A 14,309-nucleotide genomic window follows, 5' to 3' on the forward strand; every position below is an offset into this window, starting at 1 on the left:
ATTAATAACTCATCCAATTATTTCTGTGGGGAGAGAGGTTGGGGGTGAGGGAGAGGGGGAGAGGGGGAGAGGTGGGGTGTCAGAGAGAGGGGATGACACGCCACGGGTCGGGGATGACTTCAAAGGCCGTCATGACTCCATTACAGTTTGAGCGCCATCGCTGCTAACACAGTGTAGCACAAAGGCAGGCGAGGGTGTGTGTGTGTGTGTGTGTGCATGAGTTTGACTTTTTGTACTGCAGGGCCCTCTGATGTGTGAGGCACTGTGCATAATTAGCATAACTTGTTTTAACTGTACTCGCTTCAAAGGGACTCGCTGAAATGTACCATTCAGAGAAATAACTTCTTCTGAAAACACAGGAAACTGCACAGAGGCTGCAAAATAAGGTCGAGGCCACTCAGCCAGCAGGGCACGCATGAGGTGAGGTGAGAGGGAAAAAGCTGAGCCATAGGAATAACCATCATGAATGTAGTGGCATTAGTACTGTGATTATTAAAGGTGCAATATGTAAGAATTTTTGTTTAAAACCCTTAAAATTAACTGAAATGATCAACAGGTGGTGAAGAAACAACAGTTTTGATGTTATATTAAAGACATCTATGTATTATGTTGCAGAGATATCTTCTGACGTTAGCATGCTAACAAGCTAGCCTCTGCCCGTCCTGTCTCATAATACTACTTTGTAGCTAAAGAGGCGATAGTCTGCTAGTAAGGCTCATAGGACTGCTAGCTACACCCCCAACTGAGCTAAGTAGCTGACGCAAGTGGTTACTCTGGTTATATGCTGCCCCCTACTTGTTTGGAGTATAATTTTCGACAGGTGGCCAATTCTTACATATTGCACCTTTAAAACAGCGTCGAGCAGCCACGAATGGTTGCTTTCATTATTAGTTCATATAAGTTTCACCTCTGAGTCTACAAAATGTTAGAAAAGTCCATAGAACAGTCCAACGCTCAACGATTTTCAATTCAAAATTATATGAAATCAGGAATCCGCAATGCTAATTTCTCTTAGCCATGCCAGCAGCGTGCATCCAGGGATGGCAATCACTAACTTTGGTGATCATCTGACTTTTCCTCAACTTTTCTTTGACTGTTAGCATGCTAACAAGCCAAACCAAGGTGGTAAACATGGTTGGTATGCTGGCGTGGCATCAAGCTCGAAGCAGTGCTGTGCAGGGCTGTGGACTTATTTAGACACATAGATAGGAAGCATTGGTCACCCAGCACCCAACCATCGCCATTTTGTTGTTTTGGAGCCAGAAAGGACCATATTTGGATGAGAGGAGCTTATCCTTATCCTGCTTTATCATCTATTTTACTCTAAATGGGAACATAATTTACAAAATGAACATCACGCTGTGTTGACAAAGTTACACAGTCTATGATAAGGACAAGAGGCAAAGCAATATTTGACGTTTTAACTGAAGGGATTAAACCCCTACTTTGTGTTTTCTATTCATGCTGTGGGAAATATCGCAGACTCTGTTGGTGGTTAATCTTAAAAATTATGAGACACAATCTATTAGTTTTGCACCAAAAAACTTGGATTCTCACGCTTAAGCTGGTTGGAAACATTTTATGTTTCCCTTTCGCAGCCTCATTAATTTCAATAGCATTGGAAAAGGCTGAGAGATTCAACTAAATTAGAAAACCGAGTGTGTGTTCTCAAGGATATTCTGAGGTGAGGTATTTAAAGCAAATCTAATGCAGGTTCCTGACTTGATTTTCTTGCCTCGGCGTGTAATGGACTGCTGACAGTACAGTGTCTCTGGCGTCCTGCGGAGGCCTCAGTGACAGCGTCACCAGCTCAGCGTGATAATCAGCCTCTTGTCAAAGACCCTGGCTGCTCTGAGGTCATCCCGCTTCATTCACCCACATCTCTGGAGCGCTCTCACGCCATCACGCTTCCAGGAGCTATCGCTGGTAACATGCCAGCAATACCACGAGGATGTGTGAGTTTGTGTCTGAATGTGTGTGTGTGTGATGGGTGAATGGTGGTGCGAATGAGTTTACAAGGCCATCTGCGTAAGAGCTTGACATAAAGAAAAAAAAGTCAGAGAGAAAGTGAAGGGAGAAGCATGGCGTCCATTTGTTTTTCCACAGCTTGAACTCATTAGGACATGTGAGCCTTCCACACCCTTCCCAAGTGAACGCACACACACACACACACTGTATAGAGACGTAAAGCGTCACACAAGTCTGTGGAGAATTGCATAAGAGCAGGTTGACGTAATGTTTGGGAGCCGGTGATCGCTACAGGCGCCCTGGAGAGAGAAAGTGTGAGGGTGTTGCCTGAAAAACTTCCCCTTCAGACAGATCCCCCCCTCTCCTCACACACATGTAATCACGTGCATGTTAGCTCCCTGACTTAAAACTCACTCATCTGTCACTCGTCCATCACACGAAGGGAAAATGCAGTATGTGCTTTAATCAAAAGAATCAAAGAGCAGCTCAGTCGTCTGTCCTGCGGTCAAACGTATAAGACTGTGGCTCCAGGTGATACAGGGGAAAACATATGGGACAAGTTAAATCTGATATGAGAGATGGGAGTTCCCCAAGTCTCCATGATGTCAGAGCTCTCAGGGGTGCTGAGAGCTTGATTCAAGACTGTACAGCAACAACTGAGGCGCAGAAAGTCCCTTCATGGGATTAGTCCAAAGGAACAACATGTAGATTCATAAAAACACAGTTATTCAGGCTCTTGTCTGTTTTAAAGGGATAATCCGTAATTTGCACTGGAACAGGAACCTGTGCTGAGGAAGCTATCGTGGCTTATTAGCTGTGTTTCATCCTCACTGTCTATTCACTCACTACGGCTACGTCTTTGGAATAAACTGTGTGAACTATTGTCCCGTTAGCGACTGAGCTAACAGGGGTGCTAACTGACACCAAGCAGGCTAGCTCAATTTCCCTTTTACTTACTGAATGAAAGTAGGTAAAAGATTGTTTTGGGGATTTTCATCATTTCATTCAATAGTTTTACCGAAGAGGGACCAAAAGGTTTAACTAGCTTGCTAACTGCCTGCTTGATCAATCATACATTCATCCATTTCTGCCCCATAATTCTCTGCGAACCATCTCCTATCTGTGCGCAGCGGTGAACTGAGAAGAGGTTAAATAAAAGTAAATGATGCAACACATCTAATAAGCTACAGTTTTGGACTAATGAGTCCACTAATCGCTATGATCTCATTTAAAAATCGCTCTGATTTCTTCTTTAACTGCTGGTGTGACCTGGTTTTTGACGAACAATACCTCAGGGTGGTTTTCCTAACTTTAACATAAATTGTTGCCTGTTTAGCCAAGAATACTTGCATTTCCCCTCTGCGGACCAATAAAGGCTTGTCTTATTTTATCTTACATGATCTGAAACCACGTCTCAAGTGGCTTTAAAACTAATGCACACGTGAAAAACAGCATTGCAAAAGGATGCCGATAGCTCGGAGAGATCAGAGTCAGAGGGGAAAAAAGGACGTATGTTTTCCAGCTGAAGAAAAACAGTATGAATATGAGATTTTGTCCACTAACTACATTAATGACAGTATTTTAATTCCCAAAGAAGCGCAAAATGTCAGAATCTGCATCTCGGTTGCAAGGCCCAAGGCTCAGTCCTGGACGCTTCCTGTGTTTTCCAGCCTAACTATAATTTGGATAATAATAATATGAGGCTATATTCCACTGCAACCGCACATGTAACTGTTGTTTTTATGGAAAGGGTTATAGGAGGCCAACCACAGCTTAATGGCTGTAAAGGAAACACTACATCCCAAAGTGATAATGGTTTATAGTGAATGTCCTTGACTCAGTGTGCACTAGCAATCCCACTTAAACCCTTTGCTATTGATTGTCCATTAAATCTCTTTGACTTAACACAGGGGCAGGCTGCTGGCTAATGGAGCTAACTTGAGGGGAAGTGGCTTAATGTAGCAGTGCATAAATCCAAGAGGGGGACAACGTGGCTGAAGGCCGAGGAAAGAAACACTCAACACCTGGATATTTTCCTTTCCTAACTCAGTAAAATCAAAATCAAACGCTGAGACGTATGTTATACTTCCTCGCAGCCAAAACGTAAAGCTTTTGATGTGCCGCGCCAGTAATTGTGAGATCGGGGGGGCCACTGAAAGATATACTCGACTTCTAAATCTAGTTTCTCAAGGGAGTCTATTAGGAAGATTATTAGCCCAAATTCTGCTGATCTGTGCAGAACTCATGTTTAATCCGACAAGTCTCCGCACTGACTGTAAATTATTCATCTTTTACCGAGTTTCTAATCTCAATGATGCCACAATGTTACGTGTACATGTGTTATATGTATGGAAAATAAATTGCTGTAACTCTAGCTGATCAAATACGGATAGAAAAGCAAAGGAATTCTTCAATTTGGAGGAGGATTCAGTCAAATAAATGCTAATTCTTGTTGCTATCTGTTTAGAGATTAAGGCGTTGCTTTTCTGCAGATAAATCCTGCTTGTCATATGGAGTCTAAAATCAACTTAAAGGGGCATTATGTAGTTATGGAGAAGAAATTCAAACTCAGAATTTTAATACTGACAATATTAATGAGGTAACAATACAAACTTTTTTCCATTAGTGAATAAACAAGCTGTTCTCGGAGGAAAATAAGGTCCCCGGAACACTGGTTGAAGCTAGAAAGGTGGCGGGGTCCGCCACATATAAGCAAAATAAAACAGTAGAAAATAGAAAAAGAGTTTGTTTATTTTGTTTATGCATTTCGCCTTTTATTTTGCATGATAAACGTGCTGCATTAAAATAAAACTGGAAAAAGAAAAGTCTTCTCTTTAATTTAAAGCACAGCTGATCACAAAAGAGTGAAACATGATTAAAACAGAAGAGAGGTAACATTTCGAAATGGGTTTACCAGAGCCGTGGTGGGCATCCAGAGTTGCGACCCCCTCAGACTCAGTGTTTCCTCTTCCTCCTCCAGAGCCCCGAGCTCCACCGCCCCCTTGATGTAGCCACAGTTCCTCTCAAGGATGGAGCGCAGCCCCTCCAACAGAACCACGCTGGTGGTGCATCCCATGGTGCCGCCAGAGACTCACCACCAGCATGCAGGAAAAGAAATTATCTCAAAACTCTTTGCTTGCAGATGCGGCAGCAGCAGTCCCAACTTGACCTCTTCCACATCTAGAAGGAGTCCCCTTACACAGGTTTTAAAATTCACTCAGGTGTCAGCTTATCTCCCATAGCTGAGGAGGGATTTCCCGCGTGAAACACGACCACTATCTTCGAAAGCAAATCTCAGCCCAAGTGCCGGGCCGCTGAGTCGTATCCTCCCGTGAGCAGCTCAGCGTGGATGGAGGGATGAGCGCGCGGAGGAGAGAAGCTGCTCATTCAGTCGGAGCAGGGCGTCGACTCTTCCTTCTGCTGGGAGATGCTCAGACGCTCCGCTCTGCTCTCTCTCTCTTCCCCTCACCGACTCTTCTCCACCCTCCGCCGGTTTCTCGCTTTCTCTCACTCTTTTCTCAACCTCGCCATCCCTCTCCATCACTCACTCCTGCCTGTCACTTTCACTTCTTCTCTCCTCCCTCCTTCCCTCCCTCCCTCCCTCACCCTCGCAGCTTAGTCATTTCTCTGACTCTGCATGCTTTGTCAACAATAAAAGCAGACTGTTACCAACAAAGACACACACGCACACACGCCCACACGCACACAAAAACTGACTGCTGCAGACAATGTATGACTCTTTCTCTCTGCCTCTTTTCCCTCCTTCCTCTTTCTCCCACTCACAGTGAAATTACAAGAGATGCAGTCATCCTGCTGATGTCATTTACATGCGCTCTCAGACATGAAAAGGAATAATTTAACTTCTCTTGACCCGCATTGCCAGGCCCCCGGCCATTAACACTCGGCTGGACTGATCCATAAAAGCACGATGCGTCATAGGACAACAAGGACAAACCTGGCAACCCCTCTGCAAATCATCACCTAATTAACATCACAGCATCTTCCGTCCAGAAGGAAGGATGTGAGCCGAAGGATGCAGGGCTTGTTTATGTAAGGCTAATTTACATGCACATACAAAACAATTTTCTGAATTTCCTTCAGCTGCTCTCCAGCGGCTGGTGTAAATATTTCATCAGCGGTTGACACACTCACCTACTTTTAAGTGGATGATGCAGCAAAAACGGGTAAGAAGGAGAATCGCATTAAAAAAGGGGAATGGAGCACAAAGTAGGATCAGTGTTTGGAATCATGGGAAGTGCTTAAATGGATGGAATTAAATTAAAGTGTGTCTGTATCTTTTGAGCCAATAATGTAACTTTTACTGACAATATTTATTGTGGCAATAAATCAAAAGGCTGGAAAGAGATGAAGTCGCCAGGATAAATGTCGGCAGTGTACATTCCAGTAAACCACAGATATGTTGAAACTTCACGGCTCTTTATATTGCAACTTTCCATTTTATGTTGGGAAAATGCTGTGCTGAAGCTCGTTAGGTTTAAATGCAAAAGCCACTTGGTAAGGGATAAGAAAAGATGATGCTTTGGCTCAAAATACTTTGTATTGTTGCCAAAAAGATGGCAGAAAAATGTCCCGTTTTATTAAAAATACCTGATTTTGTTGCCACGAAGACAGCTGGAAAATGTCCTGATGTCTCATTAAAAATGCCTGCCTTGTTGCCACAATTACAGCAGAAAAATGTCCCAATGTCTCATTAAAAATACCCAGTTTGTTGCCAAAAAGATGGCTGGAAAATGTCCTGACATCTCCTTAAAAATACCTGGTTTTGTCTCGACAAAGACGGCAGGAAAATACCTGGTTTTGTTGCCACATAGTAATCTGGAAAACGTCATGACATCTCATTAGAAAAAACCTGGTGTGATTACTGTAGAGGCAGCAGGAAAATATTCCCAACATCTCATTAAAAATACCCAGTTTCCTGGCACAAACATGGCTGGAAAATGTCCTGGCAGTAGCAGAAATTAGTGGGAAAGTGGGAAGCAAACTGGCAAAAACAAGCCGCAACAGTAGTAGCAGCAGCTGTCTGGCCTAGCTATCACGCCACCGCCATCCTCTCCTCCTGTTAAGGGGTAAAAGGTGAAAGCAGTTGAAATGTCATTTGAAGTGTAACCACCAAAAGCGGCAAGTGACGAAAGCAGTTAAATCTTCAGTCTGAAGCAAAGATAAAAGCTGTTCAAATGTCAGTTGACTTGTGAGTGGTTGTAGTTGAAATTTCAATTCGAGTGAGAACTGGCATGGAAAGGTGAACGGAGATGAAGCTTGTAGGTGATGAAAGCACTTGAAATTTCATTTAAAGTGTCAAATAATGAGAAAATCTTGTATGAAGCTGAGGAGATGGAGCCTATGAGGAGTGCCTAGGTTTAAAAATAGTGATTATATCCGCTTTAAACTGAGGGAGTCACATTAAAAAAGAGTGATCAGAATCAAAGCTGACTTTAGAGAGCTCCCTTTAGAAGAGAGAAGACATTATACAACTATTTTCATAAATTATCTTCCAGTATAAAATTGGTGGAGTGGCCCTTTAAAGCTGATAACAAGTCTCTTTCATTTCAGTGTTTTCAGGCTCATTCAAAAAGCCTCAGCAGCTTTTCTTTGAACAATGTCATTACATTAGGGCGACTCCTCCGAGGACGCATTAATCTAATGAAATCCAAACTGCACCCCACCGTGCACCCGATAACCTTTTTTCACACAGACATCTGCAGACCAGGCAGACTTTGCACCACGCAGGCCGCATAATCATTTTATCAGAATCCACAAAAAGACGTTTATCAGTTGTTTCCGTGTGCTGTTTAGCGATGACGGCCGGAGGCAGGGTGAAGTGGGAAAGATTCATTCCCCCTCAGTCAGCAAAGCAAGCATAATGCTCTTCTCAGATGGTCATTTTTTGATTCAACAAAACAGTAGTTCATCCCTGCTTGATTGTAAACCGACTCCATAAAATTTATAGGTTTTGCGCTGGCAGTGTTAGAGCAAAACGTGTATTTATTTTTATTAGATTTACAATGCGGTGAACTCTTAAGGACACACTTTTATTATGTGTTTCAAAAGCCAGATTGATAAATTAAATAAGAGGGATAAATGTTGGTCTCGTGGCAACAAGGCACTGCTATTTTAAAGAAAGTAGAGAAATTAACTCTTTTGGTGGACAGCCATCACTCATGCCAATAAACGTCAGTGTTTTTCTCTTTGCACAAGCTGCAGAAAGCAAATAAAACATCCCAGACTTAGATTCATAGGATGGATGACTGAATGACATCACCAGGAGAATGTGCCATGCCATAGCTAAATGCTAAACACACACACAAGTGCTCTAAGAAAGCACAACTCTCTGTTCTTACATGCTCAAATACTTACAGCATGATCATTTCTCCACAGATAACAGGACAGAGTTAGAAGACATGCATCGCTGCTGCCCCCCACAGGCCGCTCCTGACACTGCAACAACACTGAGGCCTGATGACTCACTTCTTAGGTCATCTTTTCAAACAGATTTTTGGATAACACTCCCCACACAGCCGCATGAATCAAAGCACACAAAGAGGATGCCATGCGAGCTGCAAGCCTGTACAAATGGCTGGAGACGTGTTGTCATGAAAGCTTTGCCCCAAAACATAATGTAATGTGGCCCAGAGAGCACGCGCAGCGTTCAAAAGGCAGCACGGCAGCCAAGTTTCACTGCAGTGGTTTGATGAGAGGGGCATGGAAAAACTATAGAGGGTTTATTAGGGTAGTGACTTCATCTATTGTGAGTTTTATTTTTGCATGCAGATAGAGGGAACTATGTCCAGTGTGATTACACAGCATTAACACACTGTCTAAAACAAGTAGAAAGAAACCACGTAGATCATAGTCACATGGCGCCAATTTTCCTCTGACGTCATGCTCAGGGCACATTATGCTAGTGGCTCTTTGAGGCTGTACATGGGCTATAGTGGATGCTAACATCAACATGCTAACATGCACTCACTAATATTCAATATTCAATATTAGCACTACATAAAATGTAATTTGCAATGTCATTAGCTTTGCAGTTAAGTATGTAAAGTTTATTTAAAGGGGCTCTATGTAACAATTCACATGTGTTAACCACTTTTTTATCGACCATATGTGAGCAAGTTGTAACGTGACGTGAAAAATGAGACCACAGGGAGCAACAATGGCTTATGTAAGTTAAGAAGTGGTTTCCGCTAACATAAACTAGCAACCAGCTTCCAGCAGTTCCACAGAGCCCCTTTATTTAGCATCTTTCACGGGGCAGTGTCACAAAGACCATAAAAATGATGAAGACAACAAACAATAAAACGTAACCAACAACAGATCCTACAAACACATGCACACAAACAGGGAGAAACCAAAATATAGGACAAATTCAAAATTTGACCTGGTCATGATGCTAGTTGAACGGTCAGGCGATCAGTTCATACACTGGAGACCATGAATGTCTTGATAAATGGCAATTCACCCCGAATATGTTTATTTATTTCCCCAAATGAGTAATAACTTTGCTGGTGGCGACAGTTAGGTGATCACCAAAGTCAGTATGATTCATCCTCTGGGGACCACGAAAACCTGTACAAAATTTTAATGATAATCCCAAAACATAAAATAGATAAAAGATGTCCATCAGAAGTCTTTTAAAATGAACAGAATTTCCTTTCCTGGTAATTTTCTCTTTCATTTTGAATATAACAATGACATCCTTTAACCAGCTGGCATAAGAAGAGGGTTTTGGATTTTTCCAGTTCTTTAATATAACCCAACGGGCTTTCAGGCAAATTAATGCAACAGCACTGCTAATATTTGTTAGCACTCTCTGGCTTTACACTGAAAATTCATGTTAATGGATGTAGTTTACATATAGCGTTTTGATGAATCCTTTAAGGTACAGTAGATTAAATTTACATCTGTCACAAGTAGGATCTAAATTGGGATTTATTTTGGATAATTAGGTGCACAATCTTCAATTGCATGAGCCCATGTCTACTACGGAGAGAGTAATTGTTCAAGGATTTCTTTCCAAACCTCATTCAAAAGTGGCCCAGATCATGTTCCCATTGAGCATATTTCAGTATATATAGTGCACTGTGATCTCTTCATCTCAGGCAAATGTGCTAATAGTTTCACCAGGGACCTAAATTCAGGTTAACAATAATGAACATTACTGTTGAATCTGGGTTACGCTCATGTGATTTGGGTATTGAGCGTCTCATGAAAGGCCTGCAGGTATTCTGGCAGACTAGGACAGGATCCTTGTGTCCTGACATGAGAGTTTGGGTGTTCAGTACTCTCCATGGCTAATAAAACAAGTAATAAGAAAAACCAGCGTCTATATTATATTCGAAGTAGGCCACTGGTTAATGTGCTCTACCTATCTCACCCTAACTTTCGAATGGAAGGAATCTAAGGCAGCCAAAAGGACCATGAATGTTTTCCACACTAAAGTGAAATTTCTATTTTTACACATGCAACAGAGAACTGGATGTGCAATTGTGTCAACTGGGTCAGAGGAATTTTTTATGGTCAGTGCCCAATTTTTGCAGACATGGCTGGCTGCACTGCTGATTGAATTAGCAACTGTTTCGTTAATCACAGTTATATTAAACACACATTGCCGCGTTAAAGGGGCTCTCCACCAAGTTCACACATAAATAGTCAGTTCACTTGTCATAGGGGGCGCTTACTCCGTGGCTCAGGGGCTTTGTCAAGTCTGAGAAAGTAACCTTGATGATGTCATCATGAAAGGATGATGTCATCTGGGTTATTTCAGCTTTCGGGAGGGAAACAAATTTGCAACAGAAAGCCTGAATATGAAAGTTGTGGAAATACACTCCGTGTGTTTGAATATTATGCAAACACTTACGAATGCTGTATCCCATAAACAGTTCAGTCTTTGTAATATGTACGCATACACACGCAAACACATATTCAAATTCAGGCACACATAACATACATAACTGAAAGCACTGAATCATCAGGATTATCAGTTACTGGCATTTCATGTGATTGGAAAACTAAAAATATCACAATTGAGTAATAACATCCCCAGAGGATGACCCCTATTGACTTTAGTGACCCCCCGGACTTTTCATCTAGCACAACTAGCAGCAACACATCTTGCCAACTATTCAGTGCGACTGTGATAGATTGTCATGAAATTGGTACAGATATTCGTGGTGCCCAGAGGATAAACCTAAAGACTTTAATGATCCCCTCACCTTTTCATCTCACACCATATTTGATATTTTTGGCTTTTGGTGACATATCCTGACAACTGATGTGAGCCTGCGATGGATTGTCTTGAAATTGGTACAGATATTCATGGTCCCCAGAGGATGAACCCTAAAGACTTTGGTGATGCCTTTACTAGCACCACCAGTAGATTTGTGGTTTTTAGTGAAATGTCTTGTCAACTAGTCGATGGATTGCCAATAAATTAGGTTCAGAGAGTCATAGTGCTCAGAGGATGAATCCGAATCACTTTGACAATCCTTTAACTTTTCATCTAGCACCACCATCAGGTCAAAATTTCCCTTACTGTTTGTGACCAAATAGCTACATTGTGTTAAGTGCTAAAATGCTAATTTAAGCTGAAAACTGTAAACATCTTACCTGCTTTTATAAGCAGAATGTTATCATTGTCAGCCTCTAGCATGACTGCAGACTCATGAGCTGCATCTCAAGTCCATACTACAAGCTATTCATCATAGTAGAGTTTAAGCAGTTAATAAACAAATCATCAACATACTTTGGCATCTGATAGTAAAAGGAAATTATATAATATGTGTGACGTTGGACATTAATCAAACTACAACTTGGGGATTGCTTATTAAACTTTACAAAGAGACATCGAATGTGTTTCCTAAGACTTAATAGAAGATCTTCGCAGGGCTGTTTCACCACCACCCATAATTCATTTTAATGTTTTTCATTTGTGAGCAGCTCCTTTATTTCCCTTGTGCAATATTGCATCGTGGAAAAGTACTGTCCATCAATTGCACAATCTTAAATCGCCTGTTTTAAGTCTGTATACGATCTGTTTTGAGCATACTTTATTCTGTCACTTTTTTCCAGTGTGAACAAACTGCACTGAACACCAGATTTGAGATGTGTTGTTTGTTTTGTTCCAGTAATAATGAGTTTTTCTTTGTAATGACAACAAGAACAAAAAAAATAGTTCCCATTTTTAATGTTGTATCTTGAGTCTTCTCTAAGTGCTTCATGAATATAATATTTTACCTCTGGCAGCCTGGTTTTCCCCCCAAACATTGGATTCACTCAACCATTAAATGAACCACGTCTGAGATTGTTTCCTTTTCGACATTGTTAATGGACAGTTTTTCACAGTAATGAGACAAAGATCTGTTGGAATTGCGAGACTTTGTGAAACTGTCTGCTAAATCTGAAATATAATGTTATTGTCTGCCGGCAAATTTCTACAATAAACAACAAAAGAACCCCTCAAAACATTGAAGATGTCGCAATGAGCTGAAATCTCCTTTACATGCACTCGCCTTCTTGAATCAACACTGCGGGGCCGTGTCGGAGAAACGAAAACATGCAGCAACTATCAAATAAAAATGCTGCGGCACTCGAACAAGAACAGACTTTTCATCTGTGAGCCTGCAGGCTGTACAGAATGATGACAGCGTTGTTTGATGAATATGCTGGAAACTGGCAAAATATCAAAATCATGTCACGATGGAGGAATTCTGTGTTATGGTGAACAGTTGAAACTTGTTGTTTTCTTTCCATCTTAAAGAAGAAATTAAGTTTGAAGCTCACAGGCGGGCAAACGACACTCATGCCAGACCAACTGCTCGGGCAAGAAAAAAGAGAGCGGGTGTTTACACCAACGTGAGGGTGGTAACGACACAGAGGATGAGGTAGCCTAAATAAAGAAGTAGTGGAAACCACATGGCCAGAAAAGCCCTCGCCTCAGCTATCAGCCGCAGCGACTCGGGACTAAACCACAAACCCAGCGGCTGACCAAACGCCAAGCTTCATCACAGCTTCTGTATCATGACACCGATATAGGTCAGCAGTGCTAAAGCATCTGCAAATCTGCAGATTATCTCTGCCAGGTTTTTTTATGCTCTAATCAGACCAAATCCTCTAGAGTGGAGCTCATTCTTAAGTGGGATTGTAGAGCAGTGGAAAAGAGTCTCACAGCTAGATGGATGGAGGAAAAAAAGAGAGTAGACGAACAACCAAAAAGGGCAGAATTTGAGTATTTCTATGTGTTTTTATAGCACGTGTGTGGATGGAGGAAGGAGTTGAGACGCTCATTCGGGAAGGCAGGGAGAGGGCAGCAAGAGGTTTAAAAACATCTAAGCAAGCATTTCCCACAGTTGGAAGTGATTATTAAAACTGCAGGGGCTGTCTTTACCGCTCTACTGCTTGGCTCCCACGTTGTTTACTAAGGTATAGCAGAGAGCGAGCCAACCACGCCTGCAGTAACTACGGTGTGTGTGTGTTTGTGTGTCCCACTTGATCTGGCCTAAGTCTTGAATCTAGATGATTTTATCCCATAAGCAAGTATTTATAATTGATGGTCCCCTGCTTAGTGTGACACCAAGTTGCAGAGGAGAAAGAGGGCACGTTTAAAAATAGCCAGAACACCTACCATCATCTCATCCATTATTAAACACAGCCCAGAGATCTGATCTGACATCCATTATGCCACTCCACAAGCTGAGGGATGAGAGGAATTAATAGGCTACTATGACATAAGTGTGGGGATGAAGACTGAGACTAAATAATGGATTGTTTACGAGGAAGAGGAGGATGTTAGATTTGCTACAAATACTTCCTGCTAAAAGGTGCACTATGTAGTTTTGGGGAAGACAGTTCTACAAAGTGCCCCTTTAAAAAGCAGTTTTATCAGATCAAAGATGTCGGTTAAGCCTCCCACCGCAGTCCAAGGCCGGTCGACCTGCTTCTCGCTGGGTGAAATCTGAGTTGTTGAGGAAATTCTTTAATGTCCAGCTACTATATATATTTGCTTTTGCCATACCAGCATGCCAGTGTCCATGTCAAATGAGCAGGGGGAAACAGCTGCAGCGTAAGTACACAGTCAAAAATAGAGGTACGGGAGAAGTATGTGAACTATAACAGGGACATAATGGGAGCCAGATGTACACCTTGTGATCCACCATAAAGGTACAAAGTGGTTTCTGATATGTTAAAGTGCAGATTTCTGCTAGTTCAGCCTGAACGTAATGTACTGTTCAGTTGCCAAAGTTAGTTTACTACTCAGCCTGTGTGAGCATGCTCTGGGAATGATGTCATCAGGTCTAATTAGGCCTGTCATGATAATTACA

General features: G+C 41.9%; 1 protein-coding gene across 1 annotated transcript in view; it reads right to left on the minus strand.

Moving 5' to 3' along the window:
* Positions 1 to 14,309, minus strand: part of dock9b (dedicator of cytokinesis 9b) — a 53,584-nt gene that overhangs the window by 37,155 nt on the left and 2,120 nt on the right. The gene's annotated exons all lie outside the window — the stretch shown is intronic.

The sequence above is a fragment of the Pagrus major genome, chromosome 24 (genome assembly GCF_040436345.1).
Source record: "Pagrus major chromosome 24, Pma_NU_1.0".
In the NCBI taxonomy this organism is placed as follows: Eukaryota; Metazoa; Chordata; class Actinopteri; order Spariformes; family Sparidae; genus Pagrus; species Pagrus major.